The sequence below is a fragment of the Ornithorhynchus anatinus genome, chromosome X5 (assembly GCF_004115215.2).
Source record: "Ornithorhynchus anatinus isolate Pmale09 chromosome X5, mOrnAna1.pri.v4, whole genome shotgun sequence".
Classification (NCBI taxonomy): Eukaryota; Metazoa; Chordata; class Mammalia; order Monotremata; family Ornithorhynchidae; genus Ornithorhynchus; species Ornithorhynchus anatinus.
The window spans coordinates 38,181,545-38,195,592 of NC_041753.1; the positions used below are offsets into that span (position 1 = coordinate 38,181,545).

General features: G+C 41.5%; 1 protein-coding gene across 3 annotated transcripts in view; it reads right to left on the bottom strand.

Annotated features, from left to right (window-relative positions):
• The window catches only part of LINGO2 (leucine rich repeat and Ig domain containing 2), a 900,663-nt gene that overhangs the window by 689,009 nt on the left and 197,606 nt on the right, over window positions 1–14,048 (bottom strand). For 2 of the 3 annotated variants that reach the window (XR_005659686.1, XM_039910913.1), the window contains 2 exons: window positions 11,106–11,176; window positions 10,041–10,197 (listed from right to left, as the gene is read on the bottom strand). The exons of the other annotated variant lie outside the window; for it this stretch is intronic. The gene's annotated coding sequence lies outside the window, so the exon portion shown is untranslated. The remainder of the gene's footprint in view (window positions 1–10,040; window positions 10,198–11,105; window positions 11,177–14,048) is intronic. 3 annotated transcript variants of the gene reach the window in all.

The window sequence follows — 14,048 nt, forward strand, 5'->3', positions numbered from 1 at the left end:
GGGGAATGACAAATGAAAATGATGTCATATATGAAATACTTTATTGACCAAAATTGTAATAATGATAATAACAGTACTACTGCTAATAATGATACTGTCCCATACAAAACTCATAGGGATGCTGTAAGAATAAATTGAAATAAGTGATGTGAACATGCTTAGGAAAAACAAAATGCTTAAGTAAAACTCTATAAATTCAAGAAAATCAGAGATTAAATATGCAATGTACCAGTGATAAATGTTTCTACAAAAAATGTTGTTGTTCTGAACAAATAATCAGTAAAACACTACTAATTAGAAGAGGTGGTCAATAAAATTTCTTCAAATGAAATCCTGAATGGTTAAATACTGCAGAAACATTGTAGAAAATCATAAAACAATGCTCACATATAAAAAAAAGCTTACTTGTTTAAGAAAAACAACACTCATGTTTCAACAATGCTATTGAAGAACCCACACACTGACATTTTCATTTTCTAATATCATTTATAGATTAGCCATTTTACTTATTATGGTAACTACATTAGGAATATTGGAGACATCTTTCATTCATTCAATAGTATTTATTGAGCGCTTACTATGTGCAGAGCACTGTACTAAGTGCTTGGAATGTACAAATCAGTAACAGATACAGTCCCTGCCCTTTGACGGGCTTACATATAGATTTTTACCAGATCAAATTGATTAAACAGTAAAATGAGGTAAATGTATTTCATATTTTCCATATGACATTTCACCTTTGAATTTGTAATTGAATGGTACTTTTTTAAAACAAAAATTAAATTGCATTTACTTTTCATTTGGGAAATTCGCATTACCCTCTACTTTGAAACTTTCCTTGCTCCCTTTTGCTAACTTTGCATTAGCATCATTTTAAGAATCAGTACTCATTTTAAATATTGAGTTGAATAGTTTAAGAGCATATAAATCAATATACAGTTAACTCAATTTTCTTATATGGTTTCCCCAATTACTAAGGCAGTATGATATAGGTTATTCCAGTTAACATGAATTGTTATAATCTATGAAACCTGGATTTAAACTCCAATTCAAAAATATAAAAACAGTGAAGAACACTGTAGGGTTTAAATAACAAAGAACACATTAATATTCTTCCAAGAAGCTTATAGCATTAACTCATGAATCTACACACTATCCTTTGGAGTACAGAGGGGAGAGGATAGTTTAGCATAAAGGTATGTTGGCATGTCACAGTTATGAATGTTTGGTGCATTGTGGAGTTGAGTGAGAAATTTCATCGGGGGAAGGAAAATTATCTCCTGCTTTCTCATGCAGATAATACAACACTGAGAAGCAGCGAGGCCTAGTGGAAAGAGCAAGGGCCTGGGAGTCAGGGGGCCTGTCATCTAATCCTAGGTCCACCATTTTTCTGCTGTGAGACTTTGGACATGTCACTTAATTTCTCTATGCCTCAGTTACCACATCTGTAAAATGTGGATTAAAGCTGTGAGCCCTGTGTGGGACATGCACTGTGTACAACTTGATTGTTTTGTATCTCCCCCCCGCCCCAGCACTTGGTACAATGCCTGGCAAATAGGAAGAGCTTAACAAATACCATTAAAAGAAAAAAAAATCAGAGACAGCCAAGTACTTGTGCATAACCCCATGTATTCAACCAATCTGCTGCCAAAGATTTCACTTTGTATGGAGAGGTGGTGAGGGTTGATCAGGGAACTACAGAAACGGAAAGGGACGTCAAGGCCAGGAATGGGCTTTAAGATGACCAATGTCCCAATGTCCACAGTACTGACATCAAAGGAGCTGTATCACCAATCATGCTTGATTGATGTCCCAATGTCCACAGTACTGACATCAAAGGAGCTGTATCACCAATCATGCTTGATTGGGGTGGTGGGGAGTAGGGGCAAGAGGACAAATATTCATTTCCTAAAAACTATGCTAATTGCACCATGGGGAAACAATGGATGAGATGGGCCTAGAACTCAGCCAATGGGAGGAGCCAGGTCAAGTGGGAGATGCTTCCTTTTGATGGCTCCTTCCCCCTGAATCTTATTGCCACTCCACTCTACCTGCCAGAAATAGGAGAATAGAAGATTGAGGAAAATGAAGTTTCAAGAGACAGTGGTCAAGAAAGCAATGGCAGCAGCTGCATATCAGTGGACAGAGCAGGAGAGTCAAAAGCTGGGGTGGAACTAAGATAATCAGTTGGGGTGTAGTCGATAAAGAGAACAAACATATACGATGGTGTGAGTTGGAGGAGAGACTTGAAGCCAATTCTCAGTTTTCAGAGGGAAATGGAAAGCCAGTGGAAGGTCTAGCGGCATGGAGTTTTAGTATAATCTTCTGGAAATTAAATAGCATTGCTTTTACTTGCAAAGTGGGTGCATCTTTAGGTCCATATTAAGTTCAAGTTGGAGAGGAGGAAGAAGTATTTTGAATATATAAACTCAGATAATTTGAGCCACAGCAATAAATAAAAAGAAACCCTTAAATAGATGAATAGAAGGTTTACTTCAATTTCTGTTAGGGTGGTTATCTGTAGAGATTTCAGCTGATCTATCCCCCTTCTGGCAAGGATAGAACACTGGATACCTTAATATTTGGTGTTCTTATTTTCAGCACGTGTTATTATTTTCAGCACCCAGACTCCTTTCGCTGAATTCTAAGACTTGGGGATGATGAGCATGGTCAGAGGAAACTAGGAAGGGCATACAAAGGCTCTGGAGTAATCAGAGAGTCAGGGATCCTCCTGGAGAAACAATCTGGTTTTGGGTGAACATGGCATACTTCTGCAAGATGGCGCATATGATGACATTATGTTACAATGTGTGGCCAGCATAACCCACAATGTCATGTGTGTCTCCTTTTTTTTTTAGTGCCATTAGTAACATCACAAATGGTTGGTGATTGCCACAGAATCAATATTTAGAGAAAAAGTTCCAAACCTTCCAAACCTTTAAAAAATTAAAATCCCCATTAGACTACTCAACAGAATGAACTGAGTTACCCAGGTACCAAACTAACAGGAATATGCCTACTAAGAAATAAAAATTAAAAAAAAATGGAAAGTGGCATAAAACATTTTAACAAAATATGGTATCTAGTTTGCATGTCATATCAAAAAGAGGAAAACATTCCCTCTATCTTTGGTATAGGTAAAATGAGGATATGTGTATTCAAATTACACATTATGATCTCTGTATTTTCAACAACCATAATGGGAGCTCTTTGTCATTATGGTGCTGAGTACTATCTAGAAAATGGAAATGAGACTTTTATGATGAAAAGCCAGAGAGTTGGAGTTATTAAAAAAAAACTTCAGGGAATCTGATAGTGAATTTATACAACTATAGCTCAAGGTGAAAAAAATCAATGACAGCAGAGAAATCATCCACTGAGTCTCATGAGATGTCTTGTTTTCTATGTTTTACTGTGCTACTGACAGTGTCTTTCTTTCCTGATGAACTTTTCTCCCCTGGGAACTCTAACATTCTAACAGCTATAGGAGTCTGATGCTTTATTCTAGCACCCAGCAGGATCAAAGGGCACTCCCTGGAAAACTTAACAGTAGTCCTGATTTCCTCCTGAATATTGTTGCCCGACTACAGTAATTTTAGAGCAGTCCTGAGTCCTTTTTTACTAGCTTTTGCAAATGCCACACTTAACTGTAAGCTCATTATGAGCAGGATATGTGCCTGCTGATTCCATTGTGCTCTCCCAAGTGCTTAGTACAGTTCTCTGCACATAGTAAGCACTCAATAAATACCACTGATTGATTGACCAACCAGGCTTCATGTAGATATGTCTTTTTATAATTTAGCTTGCCATCCATTTTCAGAATCATCTAAAACATACACATTAATCATCAATTTATTAGGCACTATAAGCTAATGACTCCCAAAATATTTCATTCTGGAAAGGATAGTTGATTACCATACTAATATATTGAATTTGTTTATCATTTTTTGAATTTTTCTGAAGCAATCTCACATCATTTAATCTCAATTTATTCTTAGAGCATTTCTATAATGTAAAAAGAGATAGTGTTGGCAGAAGCTCATTGTAAAAGTGGTCAGGCCCATATTGGAAGTGGAAACTGAAGTCAAAGGCCTGAAAGAGAAGTTGGAAACATATTCTTACAGAACCTGCTGCTCAAGAAGAAGTAATCAGTTAACTAAGTGTAACCTGTATATTCAGGAGAAGGAACTCCTGCCCTCTTCCTGACTACTGGGTCAGACTTTGGCAGCCTTGCCAGATGTCCTTCTTCAGGTCCTGATTATGAATACTCACGCTCAGAATTTTTGTATCAAAGTTTGCTCGTGAATTTATGAGACTTAGTGTATACACTAAGGGCTGTATATCTTTTGGTGTCCAGTGGTCAGGATAGGATTTAGCTTTCTCCGACTTCTGAGCATTTGAGAAATGTCTGGCTTCTCCACCTGTAATCCCAGTAGGCCAGCTTTTACTGAATGCCACATAAACAACAATCGCAGTCTTGGGGCTTCAACTTTCAGTTCCTGAATATTTCTCAGAACTAGATGCCAGCAAATAGGTATTATCATCCCCATGTTACAGATAAACTAAGGCATAAAGAGGATAAGCGATTTGCCTGAGGTCATGCCACAGAGCAGTGGCAGAGCAAGACACACAATTTGTTCCCCTGATATTTCCATTAGATCACACTGTTCCCACACTAGACCAATTATGTATACTTGTGTTACAATTATAATAATAATTATGGTATTTGTTAAGTAATTACTCTGTGCCAAACACTGTTCTAAGCACTGGAGTAGATACAAGGTAATCAGGTTGGACACAGTCCCTCTCCTGCATGGGGCTCACAGTCTCAATCCCCACTGTACAGATGAGGTAACTGAGGCACAGACAAGTCAAGTGACCTGCCCAAGGTCAAACAGCAGACAGTGGCAGAGCTGGGATTAGAACCCATGACATCGACTCCCAGCCCGTGCTCTTGCCACTAGGCCATGCTGCTCTCCCATTTTAAATAGTGAAAGGAAATTATCTACTAGAGCCAAATCCTTAATCCATTATAATTCAACATTTCAATTTCTCATGGTTGCATAGAATTCAGTAATTAAGAACTAGAAAGGTAAACAATTCTGTTCCCATGGACTTCTGTACTAATTCTGGATCCATCTTGATAACCACATCCATTCTGTATATTTCTGTATATGTGGATCCATCCCGATATATCAGGATGTATATTGTTCATTCATTCACTCATTCAATAGTATTTATTGAGCGCTTACTATGTGCAGAGCACTGTACTAAGCAGTTGGAATGAACAAGTCGGCAACAGATAGAGACAGTCCCTGCCGTTTGACGGGCTTGCAGTCTAATCGGGGGAGACGGACAGACAAGAACAATGGCAATAAATATTGTATATGTCAGGATATATGTCAGGACATAGGATTAATTCTGATATGTCACAGATGATAAAACATATACAACTGCTCATTTTAATTTTATTTTCCACAATTTCTAATTTAAAGGAAAAGTAGCGAATTTGTTAGATTTCATTGCCTTCATGCCACTCGATTTCATCATTATTAGTACCAACCAGCCAGCATTATCTCTTCAATAAACAATATGGCTTCATAGTGAACTGGAATAAGTATTAATTTTGATCTTGTTGATAGGCCTTACATATGTGCCCTTTTTCTAAATAAAATGACAATTGAGAATATGTTTATCTCGAAATATGTTTTATATATGTCTAACAATCTGAGGGCACTATGCAAAAATACATACATTCCAAAACAGAATAAAGATGATTGGCCAATTTTTCTACTAGAGCTATCAAAGGAGACAAAAGCAGCTTAAGCAGTTTATGAAGCAACACAGTGGGGAATAAATGACAGTCAGATGCTCAACCAAGTGTTGTAGGGTGAACTGGAAGGTGGTACATGCAAAGGGAGAGACCAGAATAAATGATTTAAAGACACTGTGAAGCTCTAGGTGAACTCTTGGGATGTCACTGCAGTGGACAGACTAGGGAGCAGCAATCAGGTGAGAAGGTGCTCTTTTTGTAAGGCTCAAGAGTCTGAGAGGTAGTCTAGAAAAATGGGGAAGCTGAATGGACAAGTGGAAATAACATGGGCATAGGAGTCACTCTGACTCTTGCCACTTTTCTATTGTGTGATCCTGAGCAAGTGGTTGCTTACCTTCTCTGTGCCTCAATTTCCTCATTTGTAAAATAGGAATAAAATACCTGTCTTCTTTCCCTGTTAGTCCATGTGCTCTTTGTGGCACAGGGACTTTGTCCAATCCATTTATATCTAACTCCAGCACTTAGAATGATGCTTGGAGTATAAACACCTAACAAATACCCAAATAATAATAATTATTATAAAAAAACAGCCCCCTTATGGGATATATGCTTTACTAAAATAAGGAACTATATGTGTGAATAGTGATATTTTCAAAGTACTATATTGTCAGCCTCTCCCCTCTTGCCCCCTTCTTCTGCCCACTGTTCTCCCTACACCCCTTTGGGAGAGCCCATAGATCCTATAGGAACTGAATTGGTAAGGCTGGATCTGCTTGTCACAAAGCCATATTCATCCATTCAGAGGATCCCTAACAACCTGCAGCCCTCTGTTTGGAGCCATAGTGTGAGAGTAGCTAGCCTGGGGGAGAGATGGCCTAGAGCCAATGTGAACTCTGCTGAAGTGGAAGAGGCCAAAGCTCCATTTTGGGAATTGCTGCAGCAGGTACTCTAAACCCACCGGCCAAGAACGACATACAAAGCAATACTCTGAGAACTAAACCATTGTCCTGTGCTCACCTGCTGCACATCATAAACCCATCAAAAGTGGCTTAGACAATTTCCTGTTCAATTCAACCCCTCTCCTCCCCTGCCCCCCACACTCCCCCCCTCACCCCCAATTCTGGTTCGTTGGTGTTGCTGCTGTTACATTAAGGCCAACACTGACAGGGGCTGATATTAGGTGAGATTAGCTAGGTCCCAGATTTTCTTCCTTTACAAGCTTTAGCCAGACACTTTCCTGGGGTTAAAAAGTTGACAAAGAGTTGAGCCAGTGAAGCAGTGAAGAAAGAAAACCTTTCCTTTAATGCAGCCTTTATTTGACACAGTCTCCAGGTCAAGGGGTAGACTGTAATTTGGCTGGCTATACATATTTTATTTTACCATCTGTTGATGATAATGGCATGCTACATCCACACTTGGACAACCACACCTTTTTCATGTTTGAATAACATCCTTTTCTGGCTTGAGCAAATAACGTGACCTCTGTTGCCATATTTAAGGATGGGCATGTTACTACCATCATCGCATTTATTGAGTATCTACTCTAGGCAAAACACTTTTTTTGATTCTTGGGAACATGCAATAGATTTAAGAGACACGGTTCCTGCCCTCAATAAGTTTATGATCTAATGGAAGAGATATATACGAATTATCAAATATACATCAGTTGACAGAGAAATAAGGTGGGTGGCTGATGGGATGATATGATCAGGAAGGAGAGACTTTAGTTTAGAAATGCCTCCAGGAGGAGGTCACTTCGCAGGAGGGGCATAAATTTGGTGCAGGGATGGAAAAGCTATTGAGAAGAGCAACCAAAATAATTGGAGAGATCAAACAGTTTCCACGTGAGATTTTCCTGAAAGGTTTGGACTTTTCAGTCTGGAAAAATGATGAATGAAATGGGTGTGTATAGGGCAAAGCTGAAATCCCACAGCACCGGGTAAGGGGGCACCCAGGGAAACATGAAGGATGTAGGCTCCAAACCAAATGAAGGAAACAGTCAATCTTCATAAGGTAGTACACAATCTTTACGTTAGTACACCACTCAGATAAGTGGAACAAAACCAGATTCAACAAAGTTCTAATAATAGAGGTTATTAGAATGAAACATTAGGGATGTGAGAAAATAAGGACATTCTTCACTATGTCTATAAAGGAGGGAAATCATCATCCTGACCCTCAAAGCATCCTCCTGGAGACAGAGTACTAGACCAATGCCAAACCCAAAGAGAACAAAGATACCTCCAAGGCACTCAGTGACAAGATCTAAGCACAGGACCTACTGGAACTAGGAACCTCAGCTACAGGTACCCATGAACAAAATAAATTTACTCCCAACCAAGTAGCCATCAAGACTGTGGGGATGGAAAGCCAACACTACCAAGGCCATTGTGATGAAAATACAGGAAGTCTGCATCATCAGCATCTTGCAGCAGTTCATGATTATAATCAAAGGGAGGTCTAGAAAAGCTTGTGACATGATATGCAGATCCAATTAAGAAACAAGTGTGGCCAGTGGTGGGATGACAAAACTGAAGAAACAGTGATATGCTGACTCCTGCCAACCTAAAGACTTTCTTTACTCTTCACATTCAAAGCTATTCTGTCAGAGTTTGTCAGAGAAACAATCGCCTGGAATGTGTTCCCACATATCATCAATAGTTGATTGTCCAGTCCATGTTGTATTGACCTTACAGGGAGTTTGGAAAGAACTTGAGACCATTCAGTACCTCATGCCTCTTCACTTTTTGGAGTCAAAGAAGAAGTGCGAATAGAAGTTCCTGAACCTTTATTCTCTGGAAGCAGGTTTTTTTTCCCCTTTATTAGACCTCACAGGTATAAAGTCACCCCACTACCCTCAATGCCCTACTTTAGTGGAAGGTCTCTGGACATCTGCCCAGTGGTTCAAGGTGAATTTTAAATATCCATCCATAATGGTGTTTGGTGATCCAGTAATTGGTCTCCCTGCTTGGTGCAGCAGTAAAGGTTGTAAGGGAACTTGTTTAGGGCCATCACTTCCATCGAGGACCAATGGAAGTGAAGACATGGCCAAGTAGTTTTTTAAGATTCTTCTTCCTTCCCACATCACTGTGAAAGATAGATCACACATCCTGCCCAAGTAAATGTTCCTCTATGTTCCTCACAGCAGACTTTTTCAGGAGATCAACTAGGTGCAGCTAATCCTTCTGTATCATCTTGAGAAGCATGACCAGTATGTTGGTGAGTACTTTATGAAGATCCTTGAATCTCGGGGGCGGGAGGATACTGGTGACCAGACCATCGCTGATAATTAACATGCCTGAGAATTAGTCCCTGTGTAATGTGATCTTTGCTTGGCCCACAGTCTTCTTTGGCATGAGACAATGTAGTTGAAGTAACTGGCAACTCATCATATGGCACGGTATATCTGGTGAATGGACTGTTCTAGTGCATTGGATCTAGAGTCCAATGATGCATAAGGGTATTTAGGGCTGGTTATCCTTTGCTCATCATTGCATTTTTGTCTAAATCATCAGCCTTCAAGATCCCCAGAAATGTTGTTGCTGAACCTCTGATTAATGGATAATTACTCCCAGACAAACGGGGAGGTTCAGGGGTAAGAAAGCTTCCAGAAAGCCCTGTAATAAAACTCACTTGTCGTGGGGTGGAATGGAGCAACAATTTCGTTTTTTTTATGTGGGGTCAGGGTGTATGGGCAGTCTTTTGAGGACGTCCTTCTTCTCCAGCTTTAACTTCTTCTAAAAGTTCGGCATCTCAGGAATCTGCTCTTCATCTGATCAGCTCACCCAAGCATTCAGTACAGTTCTGTGCCCACTGTAGGCACTCAATCAATCTCATTGAATCTTTGGTTGATGGATGTGGGCCAGGTAGTGCTTGGCTTCCCTGAGCCACCATTTTCCAGGGAAGGTGAGCAGGGGGGAGGGGAAGTGAGATGAATCCCTGGAGAAAGAAGGTCTCCATTCTGCCTCCCTGGCTGCTAAAGTCCTGAAGAGAGGGTGGTTCCCATGACTTGCTGTGACTCCTGCCCAACTTGGGATGGGCATGGTGAGATTGGTACCTTTCAGAAGCAGATCATCAGGGTCCAGTTGCAGCACAGTTAGGCAATCGGTATCTTGTGAAGGTCCTGTAGTGGGTGGACCAGGGTTTTCACCAAGGTGCCTGCCGACGTGGGAGCCCATCGTGGCTTGGTTGAGACAGATGCAATGAGTGGGCTTGGGGGAACCGGGACAGGGTCAGCTGGTGCTGTGTTCGGCGCAAGGCAGCTTACCTTGTCCAAGGTTCCCACGGATGGTAGGGGTGCCTCGGGCTCCAGGAAAGCAGGTGATCTATGCAGCATTTGCATTGCTCCATCTGGTCCTTGGAAAGCCTTGATCCACATGATAGGCCTTTTCGGGTTGCAGGCTTAGAAGTCGTAGACATTGCACCTACAAGCAGGGGGAGGGAGCAGCCAAAGCAGTGAAAAGCTAGTTTACAATACCCAGGCAGGCTGCTTGATGACAGGCAAAAGGGAAAGAGAAAACCTCAGGATGGGGCTCCGCTCTTGGGGAGACACAAGCCATCAAAGATCGCTCCTGCCTTCCTCTTGGTTATCCAAGATGGTGGTCACCACTTAAATAGGAAAATGTTCATTGAGAATATGGGAAAAAATGTCCCATAGCAGTAGGATTCACAAAACTCCAACCTCAATGAGATGGATAATAGGGGAGGTGGTGTGGATCTGGGCCAGGGGTGAAGAGAATGGATTTTAGAGGGGGGACAAGGCGAGAGGGGGTGGTGGTCTGGGGAAGGAGGCTCCCGTCGGGGAGTCTGGGGCCCTTCCCACACCCCCGAGATTCCCAGCTGCTGTAGGAGCAGGGGCTAAGGAAGGGGGCTGGATACAGACTCAAGCTTCCCCCACTTGGTGGAAGCAGGGGAAACCAATCTGCATTGCCCTGGAAGGGAGAAAGGGTCTGATGCCACACAGGGGACCTCTTTCCCTTCCCATTGCTGGGCTTTCTACAGTTTTGAGGGTTCAGGTTGTGTCTGGCACCCCTCACAGGGACTATGCCCAGAGAGCAAAGAAATCACTGGGTGGAGAGAGGAAGGAATGTTCCTGAACCAAGCGGACCATTAGAGATAGTGAAGACAGGATTTTCCAGGGACTGTCTGAGGATCCCAGACCAGAAAGCTTCCTTCCACATCTCTGCCTGAGAAGAATGGAAGGGGTGGAGCATGGGAGCCGGTAGGTATCCTACGGGCTGATTACTGAGGTGTGGGAACCAGTCTGTTGGGGTAGAGGAGAGGGATCACTCATGTCCCTGTACCCTACTCTGGGTCAAAGATGTGGACTTACCTTGAATTAGATGCTTCTTCTGAAGGTCACTTTCAAATTGCAGTGTGAAACATCCAGCGAAGAAAGGAAACCTAGAGAGGGAGGTGCTACTCTGTGTAATTACCCTGGGGGGACAGGACCAGGACCCACTTGAGCGGGCCGCAAGTCTCCTCCCTGGCAGGCAGCCCCTGAAGCTTTTCACAGCAGTTTCAATCCTTTCTGGCATCCTTGAAAGGACATACCTAATTGTTGAGCTGATAAGACCAACCCACCTTTGAAAGAACCATCCTATTCAGAAGCAAAGAGTGAATTTTGCTCAGATGGCAAGAACACTACAGTGATCTTCTGAATATGCCTTCCATCACCAAGGAAGAGATTCTTTCAAGGGTAGAAAAACATGGTCTTAATTCTAACCTTTGAGGAAATTACTACCACATTCAAAGTTATGAAAAATGATAAAACACCTGAACCTAATGTTCTGGCAGCAGTCTATGATCAAGGATAGGTTCTTTTTCAGATGTCCACCCAGGTCTTCCTCATCATATAGAACACTGAAATGTCACAGCATTTCAAAGATGCCACCATAATCCCCTTCTTCAAGGGGAGATAATTGACTGTGAAAACTTTCAGGGTAACTCACTGTTTTCTATTGACAGCAGGATTCTAGCCCCCAACCTTCTGGATAGCCTTCTGAACACTATAATTAACCACGCATGCACTATCTGATTTGCAAGTGTGGATTCAGACCAAAGCTCATTACAGCAGACATCATCTGTGCAGCACAATGGATATAGAAGAGCAACGTCAAGACTTCTATACTGTTTTCATCGATTTTAGAAAAGTATTTGACCTCATGAATAGAATTGAGATCTAGCAACTTTTAAATCAATTTGCCTGGAATAATCAATGTCATCAAGGTCCATGAAGGTATGATCAGTTGAATCAGAATTAAAGATGCCGGTCTAAGATCCCTTTTTCCCCATCACTATTAGATTAAAGCAGGGGAGTGTGGGAAGTCCAGTTCTGTTCAACCTATTTTATGCTGCCATGGTTAAGGATGTGACAAGGGATGTGGATGTCAGAGACAGAATACACTTAACAATAATAATAATAATTATGGTATTTGTTAAGAGCTTACTATGTGCCAAGCATTGTTGTAAGCGCTGGGGTAGATATAAGGTCATCAGTTTGTCCCATATGGGGCTCACAGTCTTAATCCCCATGTTACAGATGAGGTAACTGAGGCACAGAGAAGTTAAGTGGCTTGCCCAAGGTCACACAGAAGAGAAGTGGTGGAGCTGGGATCAGAACCCATGGCCTCTGACTCCCAAACCCCTGCTCTTTCCACTAAGTCACGTACTTCTCATTGCACTGAGATATACTTCCAACTCAAGAGGAGACATGGGTCACCTAATCCTTCCTTATGACTGGGAAACCTGAATCTACCACAGGAAATACATCTAGTGTCTTTGAGCAGTTTCACCTATGACACCTATAAGTTGCGCTCTATATCAAATTGCCAAAAAAGACATTATATAATTTAGTCATCTCACCATCTATGAAGCAAGGCTTGCCACAACACAGCCTTGTTATGCAGGACAAATGAGAAGAATGGATGTTCATAAAATTACCAGCAGATGATGAATAGTGAACTGAAGGGGGGCACACACACAAGCAGAAACAGCAAAGAAGTGTTTTAGAGACTCCGCCACTTGTTGTGTGACCTTGAGCAAGTCACTTCACTTCTCTGGGCTTCAGGTACTTCATCTGCAATATGGGGATTAAGACAATGAGTCCCATTTGGAACTGGGGCTGTGTCTGACCCGATTTGCTTGTATTCACCCCAGTGCTTGGTATAGGGCCCAGCACATAGTAAGTGCTTAACAAATACCACAGTTATTATTATTGTATTATTATTAAGGTGTCTTGGAGGAGATGTGATTTTAATTAGATTTTGAAGGTGGGGAGAGTGGTGGTCTGTTGACCTGTAGACTTAGATATTCCCTAGACATCTTAGCTATTTCAGGTTCATTTGTCCATTGAGGTAGATCAACAGGTAATAATAATAATTATGGTATTTGCTAAGCACTTACTATGCAGAAAGCATCATCCTAAGTAGTTGCTAGAGACAATATAGCCAGGTTTTACACAGTCCCTGTCCCACAGTCTAAGGGAGAGAGGGCAGGCATTGAATCCCTATTTTACAGATGAGGGAACTGAGGCCCAGGGAAGTTAAGTGACTTGTCCAAGGCCAAACAGCAGGTAAGTGGCAGAGCTGGAACTAGAACCCAGGTTCTCTGACTCCCAAACCCATGTTCTTTCCACCAGGCAACACTGTTTCCCCAGCATTAGATACTAACAATCTTTATTGATGCCTTGCACATCCTCAGGGCTCTCCCAGATGGGATTTTTATCAAGGCCTAAACAATATGTAATGGTGTAATCTTTTGATGACACTGATCATGTCTTTTACTTCTATTGTATGCTCCCAAATGTTTATTGCCAACAGCAACACAGGAGGTCTTCATATATACTAGCTTGATTGACCGTCTTTTCTGACTGGCCTTCTCAGCCACATCTGAACCCACCTTCAATAGCATCATAGAAAAGGAATGCTCTATATATAATTACTGGACCAAAAGTCTGACCTAGAAAGGCATTTCTCATGTACTTGTTTTCCTATATGTCAGTCTGTGTTATCTTTTATAAGACACTGATTTCCTTAATACCTTCCTGAGGTGTATACACCAAACATAATGCAGAAAGTAAACAAAAGTGTCTGCATGCTACTCTAAAGAAATGTTTTCTCCTTCATGAAATTGTCTTGCTAAGTGGAAGGACAGGTTTCCTTCTTCCAAACAGGAATCAGGAGTTAATTACGACTGAACATCACATTTCCAGAAAAGCCTTTGGCCCAGCTTCTGTCTCCTGTGGCACCAGGGAATCAATATGAGTGTGATATAG